Source organism: Anomaloglossus baeobatrachus, chromosome 4, assembly GCF_048569485.1.
Source record: "Anomaloglossus baeobatrachus isolate aAnoBae1 chromosome 4, aAnoBae1.hap1, whole genome shotgun sequence".
Taxonomy (NCBI): Eukaryota; Metazoa; Chordata; class Amphibia; order Anura; family Aromobatidae; genus Anomaloglossus; species Anomaloglossus baeobatrachus.
The window spans coordinates 545,683,292-545,705,766 of NC_134356.1; the positions used below are offsets into that span (position 1 = coordinate 545,683,292).

General features: G+C 42.4%; 1 protein-coding gene across 1 annotated transcript in view; it reads left to right on the plus strand.

Annotated features, from left to right (window-relative positions):
* The window catches only part of SLCO3A1 (solute carrier organic anion transporter family member 3A1), a 490,895-nt gene that overhangs the window by 357,785 nt on the left and 110,635 nt on the right, over positions 1-22,475 (plus strand). The gene's annotated exons all lie outside the window — the stretch shown is intronic.

A 22,475-nucleotide genomic window follows, 5' to 3' on the forward strand; every position in this document is an offset into this window, starting at 1 on the left:
AAAAAAAAAAAAAAAAAAAAAAAAAAGAACAAGTTATATGAAACAGAACTATCTCTATGGCAGGGGGACAAGCTGTTCTAGCCATAAATACTGCTGCAGCAGTATTTATGGCTAGAACAGCTTGTCCCCCTGCCATAGAGATAGTTCTGTTTCATATAACTTGTTCTTTTTTTTTTTTTTTTTTTTTTTTTTTTTTTTTTTTTACTGCACTATTCTAAGTCCTGTTGTGTATAAATACGTGACTCTTCAGATTTTGTGTTATACCATGCCTGATGAAGAGACCTGAGTAGTCTCGAAAGCTTGCAATTATTACCATCTTTTCAGTTAGCCATTAAAAGGTATCAACCACTGAGGACTCTCTGTTCTTTTAAACAATTTTTTTATTATGATTGATAGTAAACTGATATGTCAAAAATGTACACCAGCTTATAGGTGGCATAGATTTCATTTTCTGGAGCACACACTGCCCATTGATTCACCAAATATATAAAGAGGTATACATTGGCTAATATATTTGGCTCAACTTACACCACCATGCTTTTTGCTCAAGACTGCCATATGAAACTGTTACGGTGGGACCGGCAGATTTGGACCAGGGGGTATATATCCCAATTGCCAGTCGGGGCCCACCGTGCTCCAGACTGGCAACAGCGCCTTATTGACCACGTGTGTAAGACACGCCAGGCTGAGCGGTCCTCCGATTAGCGTTTCTGGTCACCACTCGACTGGCCACATGGGTGAAGGACACGTCAGACCAGGTAGTTACACCAGTAGCATTTGACTGGGGAGCCGAGGAGGGAAATAGGGTTCACACACCCAATCCAGGAACACCCTGTTAACTCCACAGGGATTCTGGGATATGCTGTCTGTGCACATAGAGGGCACAACCAGACAGCTGGCGCAGCAGGTACGCTGTCCGTGTGCGTAGAGGGACAGTCTCGGACAGGTGACACGGCAGGTATGCTGTCTGTGTGCGTAGAGGACACAAACTGACAAGGAACGCAGCAGCCGCAGCCCACTTAACGCCACTGGACTGCTATAGCACAACTGGAACGGCAGCAAGGAAGCACGGCGCCTGACCCTGATGTGCTGAGCCACGAATCTTGGAATGACAGGCACCGTTCGCCTAGCCCTACCTATCGCTTCCAACAAAGCTTATGCCACCATGAACTCTAAGTGAAGTCTGCGCACCTCCATGTTGTCTCCAGCCCCTTTTATAACCTGGGTCCGCCCCAAACCAAGGGTGGAACCACCACAGTCCAATAGCAGATTGCCATGTCATCAGCGACGTCACCAGCGGCCTATCCGGAACTGCCACGTCATTGATGATCTCATGGCAGCCACGCTCCAAACACTTCACCAGTCATCATCTGATGACCAATGGTGAGGTGCCGTGTCATAGGGGCGGCCCTCCGCGAGCCAGTCCGGAGTGGCCACATCATCAGGACACCTGATGTGTGTCGGCCTATCAGAGCCTGCCACCTCACAGACATGCTCAGTGAGGTCCTTACCGGACCTAGCCTCTGATGCATTAAGTGCCTGAGCATGCTCAGTAGCCTGAACAACAGTCTCGGAAATCAGACTATCTGCCTGAGCATGCTCAGTAGGCACAACACAGGACTTCGACACGGCACAATGTCCAAGTACCTGTGCAAAGAGGCTTTTTGCACTAAGTGTAGGAGCATGCTCAGTAGCCTGAACCAAGGACTTAGCCTCAGAAATGGCACTATCAGGCTGAGTATGCTCACTAGGCGAAACACTGGACTTAGGCTCTGGCTGGGGTAAATCGGCGTGCGCATGCGCACTAGCCGCCTCTCCACACTTAGATGTGGAAGAAGAAGCAGCCAGCTAGACAACCCAAGGCACGGGCAAAAATGGCAGACAGTGCCTGGGCGAAACAGGAACCGCAGCAGTCTGCTTGCGGCTATGGTGACGCCGATTCGTAACATGAAACGACTCTCTGCATCCTTGAAAATAAAGTTTAGAAGCTATTTTCACCTTTAAATTATTCTTACATTAAGAAATGTGTCAACATTTTCGTATCTTGTTTACTTCATGGCAAACTATACATACAAATGGTTTGCTTACAGACTGTGACTATTGAGGAACACTTATCTGTACTGTTACTGAACAAGCAAGAAGTATATTTTTTTTATCTAGACTTTTTACACAGTTGCTTCATTGTATTAAGGATCGGTAAGCTGAATTAAAAAAATGTTTGGAAATTAAGACATATCCTTTAAAGAAGCACACCAAGCAAAATGTTTAAACTCTCAATATATTGCAGTCATCATATTACTTAGCACATTTTACTAACAATTGCTTATTTTGCTCTTCTACTTGGTTAATACTTCTTCCATTCCATTAGTTCTATGACATCACCTGATTAAAAACAGACTGGCTGAATCTTTCTAAGCTCTAAAAAGAAGTTTCTCTCCCTACATGGATCATCATTGCAAAGTCTGTGGTAGGTGGAAGAGGGAGCAGCTGGGTCAAAGAGGGATGACTCATGCAGGGAAAAAAGACTTTCTGTATCTACACAGAGCTTAGAAGGATTCAGCTGGTTTGTTTTTAATCATAGAGCTTATGAAACAGAAGAATTAACTGGGTAGAAGAGCAAAATGAGCAATTGTAGCAATTGTAAGTACACAGTGCTATATAATATGATGATTGCAATATATTAAGAGGATAAACATTTTGAAGGAGTAATTCATTAAAGAAGCCCTCCCATTATGGTTTTTATTCATTAAATGTGTATCTATACACATGTAATATAGACTAAGTGTATTAATATACTAAACTACCACTGAGTTCTCTACTATCCAGCATTGTTCTGCTTCTCTTCCCAGTGACCTCACCGCTCTGCCAACTGCCTGGGTCACGAAGAGCTGTGTATGACCTCAAAGAGACTTTTACAATGTAAGTCTATGAAGCATCAGAACGAGGCTCAGAATGAGGCTCCATAGACGTACATTGTAAAAGAGACTTCTGAGTCATGCACAGAGTATGTAGCGAGCCAGAGACTCTAAAGAGTGATAACGTCACTCAGAAGAGAAGTGGAATGATGCTGGATACCGGAGAGATCAGTGGTGGGTGAGTATATTAACACACTTACATTATATACATTTATACACACATTTAAATCATAGAAAAAAATAATGTGAGGGCTTTTTTAATATTTTGAATTGAATAATCAGCCTGTGTCTGACCTATTTTTGTATATACAGTATACAGATATCAAATTTTCCTTTGCCTGGATCATCATTAATGAAACTTACATTCACTTTGCTGATTATTGTTAGTATTCATAATCTGTATAATCACATCTGGAGCGATTGTGGCTGCATCACGTCAGGGAACAGAGGTAGTTTAGGGTCAAGGACAGAAACAATATCTTGTTCCTACGGTAGAACAGAATAGCTGTGTTGAAATCAGGACATCTTTATGAAAGATTAAAGTCATGCCCAGAGAAATCACAAGTAATCATGGCACAGCAACTGAAAACTATTGTAAGTTGCCTGACAAGGTTCATTTCAGTACACAGCTTGTTCAACCTGCTGCTTTCCCACTCATAGAAAAATAACTCTAAAGATACCTTAATCGAATGAGTTGTCATATCACTTATTACAATATTATTGTGCCACCCCCACACCTGTAGCAGCCCAGCTGCTTGGATCTGGACCCACTGTGTGGCTCGAGGGATCCTCCGGACCCAGAGGTCACGCGGACACGCCAAATAAAAAGGGGGACGTAGCTGTACGTGCTTGGCCGTATTCCGTTTGTGACGCCACCCACGGTGTGTGGTGAAAGGTGGCATCACCGCTGCTGCTGTGGGACACCCCAGGGGAGATGTAATGGCAGCTGGATGTTAACCCTTCCGTGGTTAGGAATGGTTGCCCCGGGGCCCAGTGGCTCCGTGCAGGGGATTGCAATGGCAGGTGCCTGTGCGCCCGGACGTACCACGGTATGTTTTGTTACTTACAGTTGAATAAATCACACGAGTCTTTTAGTAAACCAAGCTGCTGGTACCGGTCGCCGCGGCCGGTTGTACTCTGGTCCCCACCCGGGTTGGTGGTCGCCGTATTTTCCCTCTGCACTGTTTTTGCTTGTGTTGGACTTCCTGGTATGGAACACAGGAGTCTGCTCCCGGCTTGTTGTGTACATGAGGAGCCGTGCCCGCTGACGCTGACCTGTGGGATCTACCGGGCCCTGGCGGTTGCCCTATCCCTCTCTGTGGGTGGTTCTCTGCTTTTGGGACTTTGGTTGGGACAGGACCTAAAATCCTGCCCTCAATTGGTTAATTAGCTAGGCTGTTGGTTTCAGTCCTGGCTTCAGGGTCCAAGTACCCCCTCTGTGCACGATTTCCAAATCGGTTCTCCGGTGTCGGTACCGGCGGGCTCCAACCCAGTCCCAGTCTACCTCGGATCTCCGGCTGCCATCTTCCCGTCGCCTGCTGACGGGGACCACCGTCTGCCACCTAGCCAAGGCACCAGAGCTCCGACCCTGGCGCCAGTCAACTTGAGCTTCACCTCCGCTGGAGCTACACTTAGCCCCAGCCTCCACTCCTCTCAACTTGAACTCTAGACTCCTTCTCAATCTACTGGTTTTCCCACTCCGGGCTGTCTAGACCCCTAGGTGGGCGTTTCCTAACTGCCTGGTCCCGCCCACTGGTGTGTCTGTCTTGCCCTGACGGGGGTGGCTAGGGTTTCAGGCCGGCTGTATGTAATCCTGTGAGGGATGGTGTTATGCAGGAGCCTCTTGTGTGACTACCTGGTTCTGCCAGGGCATCACATTATTATTTAGTCAGATATGTTAAATGGGCGGCTTTAAGTTCTTAAATGATTAAAATTGTAAAGTGCTTGTAAAAACAAACAACTTTGCAATTTACTAATTATTATTTTTGATGAAATTCTATTAATTCGATAGTTTACAGTTCATTACCTAGGTTATGTCTCAGAGTGGCCACATACCTAGGCAGGGAGTGCATACCACTTGTAGACACAACGCTGAATCTATCCAGATGGCTGGATCCAGCCAGCTTCTGTCCACCTTCTTTTCTCTCATTCTGCAGAAAAAAAGGCTGCTTTTGTTATTAGTAGAGATGAGCAAACCCATGGAAGTTTGGTTAGGCACATGAAGGACTTGACCGGAACCAGAATGGAAGTCAGTAATTGGGCGGTTCAAGTGTCCGCCATCATGCAGCCAAGCATAAGCAGGTCACTTCCGAGGGAGGGTGGGCAGGTTGTCCCCTTTTTTTTCTGGCACACACTACATCTGATCATGCTGTTGTTACCCCCAGTGCAAGCCGATAAAACACGGCAAGCAGCTTGGACTGGGCAGAGCACTGAGCACACATGAGCACAGCGAAGCTTGTGCAAGTGAAGTTCATACGTTAAGCGCCTGAACTCTGTTTTTTTGTTGTTTTTGTTTTTAAAGTTGGTGTTCTGCTGAAAACCGAACACCAAACCTAGAGTTTGCGTATCTCTAATTATTAGCAGTCAGTGTTCAGAAGCGCGCTGCACTCGGCAACTCAGAATCTAATAGGCAGAGGAGCAGTGTACTCCTGAATATGGAGGATTAGAAAACTCCTTTAAAATATCAACATTTAAGCTATAAAACAATATTATAGATAATGAGGTAGTGTCCAAATAGACATTAAAGTTCAGTCAACGGATCTTTTCACACTAAGGTAATTGTATACTTTTTGTTATAAATCTATCAACCTTCAGTAAAAAGACTACAAAATACAGTCTTGGCACTAGCCACTCTGCTTAGCAGGTCCTAAGGGATACTTTGCATGCTGCGACATCACTAGCCGATGCTTGCGATGCCAAGCGCGATAGTACCCGCCCCTGTCGCACATGCGATATCTTGTGATAGCTGCCGTAGCGAACATTATCGCTACGGCAGCTTCACACGCACTTACCTGCCCTGCGACGTCGCTCTGGCCAGCGACCTGCCTCCTTCCTAAGGGGGTGGGTCGTGTGGCTTCACATCGACGTCAAACGGCAGGCGGCCAATAGAAGCGGAGGGGTGGAGATGAGCGGGACGTAGACATCCCACCCACCTCCTTTCTTCCGCATAGCCGGTGGAGGCAGGTAAGGAGATGTTCCTAGCTCCTGCGGCTTTACACACAGCGATATGTACTGCCACAGGAACGAGGAACAACATCGTATCTCCTATTGGTGCGACATTATGGAAATGTCCGACGCTACACAGATCACCGATTTACGACTCTTTTGCGATCGTTTATCGGCGCATCTAGGCTTTACACGTTGCGACGTCGTTACTGGTGCCGGATGTGCGTCACTTTCAATTTGACCCCGACGATATCGCAGTAGCGATGTCGCAGCGTGCAAAGTACCCCTAAGGCTCTATTGTGTTCACTCTTTTAGCCCTATAGTGAAACCGTAGTCAATGCTGTAGTGGCTTTTGGTTACATCCACAGAGTAGCTGCCTACTAGTGGAGCAAATTGACAGATGTATGAACAAACCAGATCAGAACCAGAGAGACAGGGACAATAACTAATTTTAACCAGTAGTGTCATCAGAGAATATCTGAGCTCATGTTCAGGAGCCCAAACAGCAATGCTAGTCAAATAAAGAAATCAAGTATTTCAAGGGTTAAATACTCGAGGCATCCAAGGGTTAAACAGTAACATAAAAGTAGAACAAAGCAGGGTCCGATACAATGGTCAATCGTATCATATATAATAATAATAATTAATAATCACTGACAACACAAGAAATGATATGCAGATTTAAATTGTGTTATAACTACTTACGGCCACTACACCCATTCTGCTGTTGGCCATCTGGCTGGTCCCAGTAACGCACCTACCAAAAGGATCATGATTAGCACCCACCATTTTAATAACCATATTCTATTTAAGAAAATGATTTTTATAATCAGTACTGGTGAGCTGCTTATTTCGGATGGACCAACTCCTGGACCCCAGCGATCAACCAATACTGGTGGGTAAGGTTCATCCCACCACATATTTTTTCTGAATTGCAGTAACATGTTATTTATAAAACTCAATTATCAAAAATGTAACATATGGCTGGGCTTTAGTAAAAGTCACCTTAAAGGAGTGATCCAATAACTAAAATGTCCTTTATCAATATCTATTTTTACAACCTAACACTATTATAATTTGCTTTACTGTAAAATACCCTACACATTTCCTTATACAGTTAATCCCTAAATGTGCTTTTCCCTTCACTTCTTTGATGTTTTGTTTGAGATTAGTCTCAAACATGACATCACAAAAGGCTGGGACTGCACTCTCTCCCCGGAGCATCTATTCCCCCTCCATAAAAAGACATCATCAAGGGACAGGGCTGTAGCAACTTACTACAGTTTTTTTCAATGCCGCTCTCTGAATATGTTCTGAATAGTGATGAGCGAGCGTGCTCACCACTGCTCAATACTCGATCAAGCATTGGGGTGCACTCTCGTTACTTTTTGAAGTATTGCGGGTGCTTGAGAAAAAGAACGAGTCCCTGCTTCACATGTTTCTCGGCTGTTAGACAGCCAATCAACATACAGGGATTACTTGCCATACATGATAATGCCGTAATCATGTTGGTTACTGGCATTACTGTGGTTAGCCGGCTGTATCGTGTCATCAGGTTTTATACGAAAATCAGGGGTGCGATGTTTGGTACACTGTCCTCTGGAAGCAGTTCAGGAAAAGTTGATGTAGGAGGTAGAACTTAGATTAGAGCAGGCATATGGGCAATATTTTGCACTTGCACACTTTATTGCCTATCATAGGGCAGTAAAGAGTGTTTTTAGCCTTATTTAATCTAATAAAGAAATAAATAATTTTAAAAATTGATGTGGGGTCCTCCCTGTTTTTGGTAACAAGCCAAGGTAAAGCAGACAGTTGAGGGCTGATATTACCAGGCTTGGAAGGTGCATGCTGATTTGACCTTTCTCAGCCTTTAGCCCACAGCTGCCCCAAAATTGGCGCATCCATTAGTTGCGCCAATTCTGGTGCTTCTCCCTGGATCTTCCTGATTGCCCTGGTATCTTGGCAATCGGGGTAACTTTTGAGATTGATTTCAACTGCGTAATGTCAGCTGTTATCAAGCCCAAGGGTTAGTAATGGAGAGGCATCTATCAGACACCACACCCCACACAGGAAAAAATAGTTTATTTCAATAATGCCTTCCCAACACTTTAGGGTGCTTTACACGATGCGACATCGCTAGCGATGTCGTGCGCGATAGAACCCGCCCCCGTCGCTCGTGCGACATTTGGTGATCACTGCCGTGGCGAACATTATCGCTACTGCAGCGTCACACACACATACCTTGACAAAGACGTCGCTATGACCGCCGAACAATCCCTCCTTCAAGGGAGAGGGGCGTTTGGCGTCATAGCGATGTCACTGCGGCGTCACTAAGTGGCCGCCCAATAGCAGAGGGGAGGCGGAGATGAGCGGCCGGAACATGCCGCCCACGTCTTTCCTTCCTCATTGCCGGTGGACGCAGGTAAGGAGATGTTCGTCATTCCTCTGTTGTCACACATAGTGTTGTGTGCTGCCGCAGGAACGACAAACAACATCGTACCTGCAGCAGCAATGATATTTTGAAAAGGAGTGATGTGTCAATGAGCAATGATTTTTCACGTTTTTGCGCTTGTTGATCATTGCTCCTTGGTGTCACACACTGCGATGTCACTAACGGCACCGGATGTGCGTCACTAGCGACGTGACCCCGACGATATATCGTTAGCGATGTTGCAGTGTGTAAAGCACCCTTTTCTCTGTTTCACCAATTTATTATAAAAAATGTTTCCACAAAGCTCCATTGTAATTCACAATTCTCACATGGAGGTCTGGAGACTGTGAATAGTATTAAAATACAGCTATTCACAGGTACCGGGTGATGATAACTCTCATTGAAACTGCTGGGTTTCGTTGAGTGCAGCATCTAACATGATACGCAAATTCTGGGGCAGCTGTCAGCTGATATTTTTAGGCTGGGAAGTGCCAAATAACCATGGGCCTTCCCAGCCTTATAATATCAGCCCCCAACTGCTTTACCTTGACTGGTTATCAAAAATAGGGAGGATCCCACATATTTTTTTTTTTTATGCATTTATTTACTTCTTAGCAGTGACCTGGAGGTCAGATATATGTCCATTCATCTTCCCCATGCTGTTCCCATTTAATTTGTGCTCTGTTGCAATCCATTTCAGCAATTTCTTGCCCCCCACAGACCACTTGGGGGAGTCTACTGGTAAAAAACTTGACTTTCCTATTGACTTCCATTATACTTGTTACTCAAATCGAGCCCATGCGAACATTGGACCTGCTCGATTCGAGTAACAAGCACTTGAGAGGTTTGGTGCTCGCTCGTCACTAGTCCTGAATCCATTGCACTGATAGAAGCTGTAGAATATGTCACCAAGACTCGGGCTCACTGCTTCACTTCCTGTGATGTTTTATGTTAGAAAAGTCTGTCTGTTTTTACCATTAGTGATTTTCTTGCATGCGCAAAAAAAATTCTAAGCTCCTCCTACCTTTACCGTGACCATTCATGTGTTGTCTGTAATTTTCATTGACACATAACTTATGTGTGCCTGATTTTGATTTATGACATTGATCATAATCGAATGTGTCTCTGTCAATTTTTATGAAAAAACACATTCTATTCATGAAAATATGGATAGTACATGTATAAGAAAAACATATGAATGAATGCGATCTGACTTATAATGGTGGATCCCCTGCATGTCAGACATGTAAGTCATGTACCGGCATGTGTTCCTTAAGATACAGTGAAGTCACGGATGTGAAAACTGACTCCCACACCAGTTCACTCACCAAAAGTATTTTTTTACTTAGCTATGTGAATGACTCAAACAGAAAGTAAGTAAATCATCTAAGACATTATACAGAACTCAACCGGGAGGCTGAGACCCTTGTTCTGTACAGTATGGTATCCAAACAATTTGTACCTACTATACTTTCTATTAATTTACCCACTGACACACCTGTCTAAACTATCCGCCTCTTACTTGTTTACACGCATATAATTGCTCCAGTTTGAAGAGTGTTAAGTATGGGCTCGCCCACTGTACAGTACAATAGTTTACAATAAGTTACCTTTACTCCCCAACAAATATCCCTTTCCTATCCCAATGGGACTTCAATGATTTCAGAGGAAAACTCCTTCCTTATCTATACTGAGGATAAACCAAGAGAAAAAAGTGGAAGCTCACCATGCTGTATGTAGCAGTTTCACTCCAGGAAATGGGTGCCAGGTCCTCTGGTAAGGCGTTGACCAGAAAGATAAAAAGGAAGGAGTGAAGGAACGGCATCTTCTGAGGAGCAATCAGTAAAATCGAAAAACTTTATTCAAAGCATTTTTAAAACACTAATTAAACTGCAGCATGTTAACACCTGACGTGTTTCTGGTGCACAAAAAGATGCCTTCAGTCAGATTTTTATTCATCGCTCCTCGGAAGATGCCGTTCCTTCACTCCCTCATTTCTATAAGAGGATACTCTACCAGTTAGCCAACTGCAGTGGCTATTTAGCCAGAAACAAACACTTATGAAGGTAGGAAATTATCCCATGTTTTAATTTTTCTCAGAAACTTTCTCTTGAAAAGAGGCAAAGTTTGGCCTACAGTCCATTTCGTGCCGTGACAGCACTTTGGTGTCATTATAATTCTTAACAATCGAAAAAATAGGAAGTGTAACAGCAAAACTGAACACTACGGATGGGGAGCGTGGCAATACTTGTAGTCTCAGACAGTAAATATGCATAAGTAACTACTGGGTCTATCTCGGTCTCCAGTAATGGCTCTAAAATGTGGTGGTGTGTGTGCACGATTACCGACTATAGCAGCTCAATGGTCCTTGGTTTTCTTATTGACCCTGGTCAGCTGCGTACAAACAACCAATGAATGTGAACAGATGCAGGTACCTCCAGCACGTGAGTGGTACTGCTCATGTCTGTGACTTAACTCTTCAGCGACCTCCAACATCTCTCACGCTAGGTCCCAGCCTTCTCTGTCTTTCAGCAGCATTAATGGCAGAAATCTCCCATCTGGACAACTTCTAGTCAGGGTCACAATCAGCTCCACTCTGCCGCTGCTCTGGTCCTAGTGACATGCTTCCATGCGCGGATGTTACTTGATCTCTCTCTGGCACTTCCTGTCTCTATCTTCATTTACTTCAGACTTCAATCAAGATGGCCGACACTCTCTTTCCTGTGATACACATTCTCACCTGCTTATAGCCTCTATCCTGAGCTGGGCTTTGCACATCAAATTATTTTTTTTTACATCACAGGAAATTGCTTTTAATGTAGACCGATCAGTTTATATCAGCATTGATTTATTTTCTAAACTTTTGAGTGTTTGTATACCACATATATCTTTTACAATCTTTTAGTCTTGACAGCAAAATAGCACGCCCTGCTGGTCGAATAACAACATTACTGCAGAGCATTAAACTTATTTTCAACAGGTATAGTACTATACTGAAGCAGCACAGAGGCACACATGCCACACTGGTTAGCCGGCACACATCTTACAGATTGACACCCTTTAAAGGGAATCTGTCTCCAGGCTTTTGCCACCTAATCTGAGAACAGGATAATGTGGAGACAGAGACCCTGATTCCAGGGATGTGTCACTTACTGGGCTGCTTAGTTTATTTTTGATAAAACTAGAGGACTACTTGGCATGCCATCATGTAGTTAAGCATATTATGAACTTTGTATAACCCCACCCCCACCACTGATTACAGTGTACACAGAATACTGCCAATCAGTGTTGTGGGCGGGATTACAGAGCTCCATATTCAAATAACCGCTAGATCTGTAGCAGAGAAAACAGTGATTTTATCAAAATGACAGCAAACAGCTCAGTAAGTGACACATCACTGGAATCAGGGTCTCTGTTCCTACATTATGCTGCTCTCAGATGGGGTGGCAAAAAACTGGTGACAGATTCCCTTTAATAACACATATGTACAGGCAACACCTGTAAGACAATGTAGGCCGAATCACTGATACATATTTAACCCCCATTATATTTCATTCTGTAAATTTACTTCTATAACTTGGCAGAAATCAGGATTGAACAGTTGAAATTGTGTTTATTTTTCACATTGTACTTGTTCTCCAGAATGTGCTTCTTTGCATGTTATTTTCCACACATTCTACCTTCAATAGTCACTTCAGACTTATCCTTGAAAATTATAATTATTACTTAAATCCAGAAAAACCCATAATCTTCTTCTTACTAATTTTGGAAATCTGAATTATTAACAATGGTCGGTTCTCGAGACAGTTTCCGCATACAAGTGCCTTTGTTGAGAGCACTTCATCAATACTTGTTATGAAGACCTTTGCTTTTAGTTTATACTAATTACTGACGTTTTCTATTTCACCACTAGTATTTTTTTTTTTACCTTTTAAAGCAGATGTTGCAATAAATCTGCTGCATTATATAATAATATTACCCCATATACAGTGGGTATGGAAAGTATTCAAAAAAACCTCTTCCAGAGTGTCCTTGACCTCAGACTTGGTCAAAGGTTCACCTTCCAACAAGACAATGACCCTAAGCACACAGCTAAAATAACAAAGGAGTGGCTTCAGAACAACTCTGTCACCATTCTTGACTGGCCCAGCCAGAGCCCTGACCTAAACCCAATTGAGCATCTCTATAGAGACCTGAAAATGGCTGTCCACCAATGTTCACCATCCAACCTTACAGAACTGGAGAGGATCTGCAAGGAAGAATGGCAGAGGATCCCCAAATCCAGGTGTGAAAACACTTGTTGCATCATTCCCAAGAGCTGTAACAGCTCAAAAGGGGGCTTCTACTCAATACTGAGTAAAGGGTCTGAATACTTATGACCCTGGGATATTTCAGTTTTTCCTGTTTAATATATTTTCAAAGATTTCTACATTTCTGTTTTTTTCTGCCAATATGAGGTGCAGAGTGTATATTAATGGGGAAAAAAAACAAACAAACTTTTTTTGAATTTATTAAATGGCTTCAATGAAACAAAGAGTGAAAAATGTAAAGGGGTCTGAATACTTTCCATACCCACTGTATACGGAGAGCTGTGAATAACATATATAATATACTAATTACTATTCATGTAAACAGTTTATTACTTTTCTACTAAAACCAAAACCAGAAAAAAATGGGAACATTTATGAATATTATAGCTGAAACAAATGAGTCTAAATTACCACTGAAGACATATACGATGATCTATAAGACTATAATATGTGAGGATCTCATATCCAGTACATCAGATATAAATGTGCAATCTCTCTGACAACTTTTACTGATCAAAATAGCTCATGGCTGTTAAAATGATTTTCCAATGTGTTGAAACATTTTTGACAGATCATTTTAAATGAAAATGTTTAACAACACTTAAAGTTAACATATCACCTAGATTTTTTTGTTACTAACTTTACTTCTTTATTTTACTAATTAAAACCAAATCCTAATATATACTAAATTATGTATTTCATTTTCTGATGGTAGATTATGAGATTTTATCTTCTGTATGTGGATTATTATGAAAATCTAGCAATGAAGACAGTATAGTTGGTGGAGAAATGTCAACTTGATGGACCTCGATCATTTTTTAAACCTCTATGACTATGTAACTATATAATTAAAGTGTCTGAACTTCTGTACAAATCATCCAGTTTTATACTTTACGGTAAACCCGTGCATGATACAGACCTGTAGACTGGAGATCAGTTAACAACCTGATTTTTTTTAGAATTTTTCGGCAACTTATGAAAATATTATGTATAGAAAACAGGTTTGCACACAAATTTAAGAGCTAGAAACATAAAAAAAACCCCATAAGTAGAGTATTATTCTCTTATTGACATCCATCTGGCATGTACTCTTCAAGTCGGCAAGATATTCAATGAGGTGCCTCACCGTGTATAGGATAAGTCTTTAAGCCGGTAATACATAGGGATTCAAACCTGGAAACCGCTGACCACAGACAGACATCATAACAAGGTGTTTCAATAAACATGAAGATTTTATTTTTTGATTCCCTGGTCTTTCCTTGTTACGCTGCAAGGTGGTAATGATTTTATGGTGCAGACTCATGGGGTGAGCTCGCCCGACACAAGGCAGGTAATGGGAGGTGTATTACAGCCAGAACCTGCCGTTAACAATTGCCGTTAACAATTAATAGTGAGCCAGAATGGGAGGTGCTCTATTCTATGTGCCTATTTGCACCCCCGTGATGTGATCACGGATCACCAATGGGTTGCTGTGGCAGGAGGGGTCTGGTGAAGACCTCCATATTTGTCATTAATGAGCTACATTGAAACCCTTCCTGTGGCCAGGCTTCAATTTAGACCATGATTTTTATTATATACAGCAATGCTATGGCATTGCTATATGTAGCACACGTGATCAGATGATCAATGGTTCAAGTCCACTAAGTAAACTAATAAATACAGTGAAAAGTTAAAAAAAGTTTTAAAAATATGAAAAAAATAAAAAAAAAACATAAAAGTTCAACTCATCCATTTTTACCTCAATAAAAATAAAGTTAATAATCAAAAAATACACATGTAGAATCGCCGCGTTCCGAAAGTTTGATCTATGAAACTATAAAAATAATTAATCCGATCGATAAACATCGTGATCAGAAAAGAAATCCAAATCACTAAACATACGTTTTCTGGTCACTGCCATACCATAAAAAATGCTGTAACAAGTTATCATATCTATCCAAAAATGGTATCAATAAAAATGATGACTTGCCCTGCAAAACATACCATTTTTTTTGGACCATAAGACGCACTTTTTTCCCCCCAAATGTTGGGGGAAAGTAGGGTGTGTGTCTTATGGTCTGAATATAGGGCTGCGGCCAGGAATGAGGGTACTGCGGTGGAGCGGGTCATCGGCGGCACGAGCAGGCTGTAGCAGCCTGCCGTGACCATGTGGGCCTGCTTATTACATATGCACGCCCATCCTCCCGCCCATCTCTCAGCGCCGAAGCCGGCGCTGACAGGTGGGCGGGATGATGGGCGGGGGTGTGCGCATATTAAACAGCCGGCCGTGATCACCCCTGGCAATTACAGCCTGGAGTGATCATGTGCGGCTGTATTCACTGCCCCCCATGCATCATCATCAGCACGGGGGGCAGTGAATCAGTATGGCATAATCACCGTTGCCCTGCAGCTTCGCGATGTCCTCCCGTCTGCCGGTCAGCTGATCTGTGTAGAGAGCGGTGAGCACAGCGATGACGTTATGGCTGTGCACGCTGCTAGTCACGCAGGTCAGCGGACCGGCAGACGGGAGGACATCGCGATGCTGCAGGCAAGTGACCGGTGACGGCTCCACACCCCAGCGGTGCTACTGCCACCACAGACAGGGGGAGAAGCAATGCTGCATGGAGCGAGGAAAGGTGAGTATAAACGGATTTTTTTTGTGTGTGTGATACAGAATACATGCCATATACCAGGATGGGGGCATATAGCAGGATGGGTGTATATAGCAGGCGGGGTGTATATAGCAGGAGGGGTGTATATAGCAGGAGGGGTGTATATAGCAGGAGTGGTGTATATAGCAAGAAGGGTGTATATAGCAGGAAGGGTGTATATAGCAGGAGGGGTGTATATAGCAGGAGGGGTGTATATAGCAGGAGGGGTGTATATAGCAGGAGGAGTGTATATAACAGGATGGGGCCATATAGCAGGATGGATGGCGGTATATAGCAGGATGAGAATATATGGCAGGATGGAAATATATACCAGGATGGCAGTATATAGCAGGATGGGGGTAAATAGCAGGATGGCAGTATATAGCAGGATGGCAGTATATAGCAGGATAGGGGCATATACCAGGATGGGGATCATATACAAGGCAGGAGGATTATTACCAGGCTGGGGTACCTTAGCAGACAATTTGGGGACATTACCTCCATAACAGTGTCAGCAGCAGATCCTCGCTCCATAACAGTGTGTCATGACCACATTTTTTGCTTAAAATTTTATTTTGCTATTTTCCACCTCTAAAACCAGGGTGTGTCTTATGGTCCGGTGTATATTGTAGTCCGAAAAATACGGTAAGCCCTCACACATCTCTATCAACCAAACAAATTATATTACCGGTCTTTGAAAATGGCGATGTAACAAAAAAAAAAAAACGAGTCCCGCATAAAACAAACCCTCATACATCTATATGGACTGAAAAATAAAAAAGTTATGGCTCTGGGAAGAAGGGGAGGAAAAATCCAAGACCCAAAAATGGAAATTGGCTACATCATGAAGTGGTTAAAGAGGTATCCCTTTCAGAAAGCTTTTTTTCTGATGGCTGAAATCTTTGTAAAAAAACAAACTGCACATTTCTTACCCTCCACAGGACCAACACTGCTTCGATGGTTGGGGATAAGCTGCAGCAGGTATATCACGTTGACAGTACTGCAGTCAATCACTGAGCTCAGTGACTCTAATGATGTACACGGCATGAGCCGCTAAACTCAGTGGCTGAAAGCTATCTCCACTATAGCAAATAATAAAGACTGGGGCAAAGTGAAGGACACAGAACTGTACCCAGAGTGGGTAAGCTAGGTGTGGCTTATTTTTCCGTACAGCAAACTGAACCAGCAGTAGGGTGTTTCATTTTGTATTGTAAAAATTAAAATGTCAAATTTTTGCAGACTTTGCTTACGCCCCAAGTCTCGCTAATGTAAAAAGTATGTATGCCAAATTTCAAGATGATCGAACAACATTTAGAGGTTGCACACTTTTATCAATTTTATAAAAGTACGCAAAAAACAGATTTTCAATGTTTAGTATTTTTTATTAGAAATTCAAACAATTAAAAACTTAGAATAATAGTTACAATAAACAGTAAAATTGATAAGCAGTATCATACGTATTAAATGATTTACACTAATGTGCTGTGAAAGAAGCAGCTCCTGTTTTACTTGTAACAAAATCGATGATGTCTTTTCCTTCAAAAACTAGGTTTTTACCTTCCAACCATTTCAGTTCCTTTTTCTTTGTAGGTTTCATTCTTAAATTTTCAAACCTCTTATCCTTCTCAGCCTGACCGATACGTTCATCCAAAAATACCGATCCTATGTTAGTTTCTGACAGATACCAAAGGTGTCTCTTAGCCACTGTGAGGGCACTTTGGGCGGCGTCACACGGTACGATCTATCGTGCGATCGCACGAGCGATCGTACCCGCCCCCGTCAATTATGCGTCATGGGCAATTAGTTGCCCGTGGCGCACAAAGTCGTTAACCCCCTGTCACATGCACTTACCTCCCGGACGACGTCGCTGTGGGCTGCGAACATCCTCTTCCTGAAGGGGGAAGGACGTTCGGCGTCACAGCGACGTCACACAGCGGCCAGCCAATAGAAGTGGAGAGGCGGAGATGAGCGGGAGGTAACATCCCGCCCACCTCCTTCCTTCCGCATTGCCGGCGGGACGCAGGTAAGCTGTGTTCGTCGTTCCCGAGGTGTCACACGGAGCGATGTGTGATGCCTCAGGAACAATGAACAACCGTCACGCAGAAGGAGGAACGATTTTATGAACATGAACTACGTGTCAACAAGCAACGATAAGGTGAGTATTTTTGCTCGTTCACAGTCGTTCGTAGCTGTCACATGCTACGATATGTCTAACAATGCCGGATGTGCGTCACGGAATCCATGACCCCGACGACATATCGCCCGATATATCGTAGCGTGTGACGCCGCCCTTACTCTGACATCTTTATGTGGATAATATTGCAAAAGCTGTAGCAAATCCAAATCATTCTTTGGAGCCCATCGACTTACAAATGCCTCGTGCCAAAAGCAGACATATATTAGACAGACAAAATGTGCTATTTTTCTTATTCCTTTCAATTCGGTATTAGAAATATGCAATTTATTAGTGAATAGCACAATTTTGAGTACATATATGGAACCCTAAATTCGAAATTGTTTAATCCCAGCCTCCAAGATATAGAAGTGATAGTTGTAATTGTAATAGCTCTTTGTAATCTTCTCTTGGATGACTGCCATCTTTCAAGACATTGTGGAGGTAGTCCACCATTTTCACATGTTGTTCTTCTAGAAAACCTTAAATGGGATTTTCGTCATCTAACATCATGGAATAGGACTTCTTAGCAACTGAATTCCACTGATTTTGGAACCTTCTGAAAATCTGGATTTCATGACCACTCGATGATATGTTACAACACTTACCAAACACTTCTTTCAAGATTAATTTGTGGGAGTGGTGGCAGCAAGCCAACCACAACAATGGTCACCCAAATTCAGTTTCAATTCTGATACATTCCTGTGTTAGATGCAGTTGTATCAAAAGATATACCAATGATACGGTCATGTAGCGTGAATCGGTCCACCTCCTGAACAACAACTTCAGCCATTAGCTCATCAGTACCGTTCTGGGCAACAAGTATGCCAAGCAAATGCTCAAAATCTTTTCCAGTTACAAGAACAGCAACGCAATCTTCTAGAGTTTTGACACTCCCACAGGCAACTGAGGGCAACAATTTACTATCCCAAAGTAGGATTAAATGAGGAGGATTTTCAATCAGTGATTCTTCCATGTTCTCAGCCATTTGTCTTCTGTTAATCGCCCGAGCTCGGAAAACGGTAGATGTAGATATGGAAATGCATGAAACATCATAACCAAGGCTTTTTGCAGTTGCAATAAATGAAGCACTTGCTTGTCGAATGGAGAGTTGTTCTCAATCCCATGTAGCCGTGAGTGTGTGATCAAGAGGTTTTAATCTACGACCTGCACAAGATTTTTTCCTTAGTGGTGCAGAAGATTTGTCCTCTTCGTGAATTGATGATGATGGAGATGAGTGTTCCACTATAACTGTCTTCTTCATTTTGGCGATTTCTTTATAATGTTTCATCTTGTATACCTCCTTTTTTTCTGTACTTATTTTCTTCTTTTTAATTTGGGAGGCAAGAACTTTATTTACACCACTCATTGATGAACTTATACAATCCTCTCTTTGTGACATAAGGAATGCTTTATCGTCTTCTAGTACGCTATTCATGGACATCACATTTTGCCTGGCAATATCAAATAGCTCAACAAGATCACCTTCCCAAATCTGCTGCTTCATATTTGCTTTTGTCAGTGTTTCTTGATTTCTTTTTACCCAGATGTTCATATTCCTTGTATAACTTCTGTATACGAGTTTGGATATTCTCCTCTGTCATTACAGCGATTCTTGCTTTTTTACACACTTCCTGTAGTTTAATACTTGTGGATTTAGCAGCACACAAGAGTGTTTCTTTCATTTCCTTGTGATGGTAAATAAAAACTAAAAGTACTTGTTCCTTGGAAGGGAGTCCAGCTCCCAAAAATTCACCACCAGGCACCTTTTCAAGTAACCAAATTCCCTTTCTTGTACTAATTTTCTGTTTAACTACCTGCAAAAAATAATAGAAACACAACATACACATTAGTGTGATGTCGATGATACGTTTTCATGAATTGCAGTACTTTCAGATAAAAGTGATCAAAGTGTGCAACCCCTAACTATTAATCGATTTAAGTAAAATGTTTTTACATAGATCTTTTAGATGAGTTGGACCAAGGATTCACGCAAAGTCATATGAAAACCTTAACTTCGGAAAAATGGAACACCCTAACCAGCAGTCAAGATTTTTTGATAGCGGATAACCCCTTGAACCCCATCAATGTTCTATTTTTTATTTTCATTTTTCCTCCACTTCTTTCAAGAGCCATAAGTTTTTTGTTTTCCCATCAGCATAAATATATGAGGATTTGGTTTTTGTGCGAAGTGTTGTACTTTTGAACTTTTATTGCAACTTTGCGTGACCCGTAACGTTCTCATTTTTTGAGATTTGTGCTGTGTGATGGTTTATTTTTGTACGCTGAGCTGACATTTTTACAAATCCCATTTTTGAGTAGATGCGATATTTTTATTGCCTCATTGCATTTTATTGCAATGTTGCTGTGGTCACAAAAAACGCATTTATGGCATTTTTTTTCCTTTATGCTGTTTACTGATCAGATTTATTTATTTTATATTTTGATAGATTGGACATTTCTGAACACGGAGATACCAAATATGTGTATTTTTTTAAAAAATTTTTATTGTTTTATTTTCAATAGGACACTTTTATGGGGGGTTTTTTAAACTATTTTTTCACTTTTGAGTGTTTTTAATAGTCCCCTTAGGGAATTTGAACTGATATACTCGTACTCTGTTCACTTGTGCTGTACAGAGCGGTGCTTCAGCACCGCTCTGTACAGCACAAATGCTGTGTCCCTATGAATGCCAGCGCTCAGGCGGCATTCCCAGAGACTATGTCATGACAGTGACAGGAATCATCAGCTGACCTACGGCTGTCATGACAACCCATATTGGCACCTCGTGATCACATCCGATGGGAGGAGGGAATGGCACAATCACCGCCAGCGCACATTAAGACCCACTGTCAGAGATTTACAGTGGGATAGAACAGATCTCCGATCTGCCCGTCTCTGTTAGAGGCATTTGTCGGCTGATCAGAGCAGCTGATGTGCCAAGAAAGCGATGGGAACAGCATGCGAGCCTGCATCAAAGGAGGCGAATATGACCTATGATGTACCGGTATGTCATAGGTCATAAAGGGGTTAATGACACTGTGCAAAAGTTTTAGGCAGGTCTGAAAATAATACTGGATCCTTGGGACCTTAGACTCATTTTACCATGGGAGCCTTTTTGAAATAATTATTGCATTTAGGCACCTTTTGAGGGATTCTTTTTGACTGATCACTAATAGTAAACATTGTCATATTTTCCGGTCCTGCAGACCCGCTATCTCCCGGCCGCTTCTGCTTCCGGGTCCGATCATTAACGTCCGGGGGTATTTACTGCACTGCTCGTCACTCGGCAGTTTTCGGCTTTTTTTGGCCGTGTTTGCGGTGACATCAGGGTTCACCCAAATCCATGGCTTAGCCATGGACTCGATTGAACCTTGACTGTTACTGTCAGTGTCAGCCTGCTTCTCACTCTGTAGAGACGCTTGTCTGTACAGAGCGATAAAGCAGAGCTGACGTTGCTCCCCCTGTGGATTACGTCGGACTAAGGATTTTTTTTTTATAATAAAGGCAGGCAGCTGGGGGTGGCAGCCTGTAGCCGTCCTCTATATCTGTGCTGAGAATCAAAAATACCGCGGAGCGCTACGTCATTTTTTTTAATTATTTATTTTTACACTACTGTATATTGTGTATGTATAATATATATATTTATATTGTATGTGTATTGTAGGCGGAGATACAGAACAGGTTTTTTTTGGGGGGGCGGGGGGCTTGTTCAAATTTGGGGACACACCAAAATAACAGTAATATGAAATAAATTCTAACCATGGCTGTGTGTGGCTGTTATAGTTCTCTAGTCAGCCAAAGATTGCAAAAAGTCCTGTGAGATCCATGCTGGTTCATTTTAAGGAAAGTTAATGTTCCAACTTTGGCTGTTGACAGACGTGTGCGCATGTCTGTTATAACTCCCCTGCCATGCTGAACACACCTTTGGATAAAACACTTGCCGGAGGGCAGGCCAGTACCTCCAAGGTATAAAGGGCAATCTCGGACCAGGTGTCCAATTTTGAGACCCAGAAGTTAAAAGGGGCAAACTCATTAGATTGCACCTCAAGATGCTGTCCCCTCCTCTATAAGCTTAAAGGCTGTGTGCAGTTCCTGTCACATACAAATGTATAGGCTGGTTTCAGGTTATTCCAACAGGCAATCACAGACACCCATTCTCTGTGCCGCTGTCTGTGATTGCCTGACATCACAGTACTGTAAAAATAAATAACCATTAAAAAAATGACATAGCGCTCCCCAATATTTTTGCCTCAGTGCAGATAAAGCGGACAACTACGGGGTGCCATCCCCATTTGCCTGGCTTTACCTTGGCTGGCAATCAAAAGTCAGATAAGCTCAATATTTTTTTTTAATTATTTAAATAAATATTTTTTTAAAACAAATTATGTGGGCTTCTGCCATATATTGATGGCCAACCAGGCAGCTGGTGGCTGGAGTCCTCAGCGCAGAGTGGCCCAAGCTGTCTGGATCTTGAATGCCTCTCCCCTGATGAAAAATTTATAGCAAAGAAATTGAAACATATGTTGGGCGATCTTTCTGAGGTTTTTCCAGTGACCTGGCGTCCCTATTTAATCCATCATTGCTCATGGTAGATATGTTGATGTAACCCTTGCAATTGCCATTGAAATTGTATATGGGATCCTGTGATGCTATGTTTAGCATGAAAACACTCCAATATGGGGTTCTTTACATGTTGGGATTCCAATCAGCTTGTAAATGTTGATAAAGCATGTTATATCATAGATCACCATTGATATATATGGGGGGCCTGTTCCTGGCATTTTAATATGGTTTTATTGAATATGGATGTCCATCCTGTGTCTTAACACTAGAACTACTGAGGTAGTC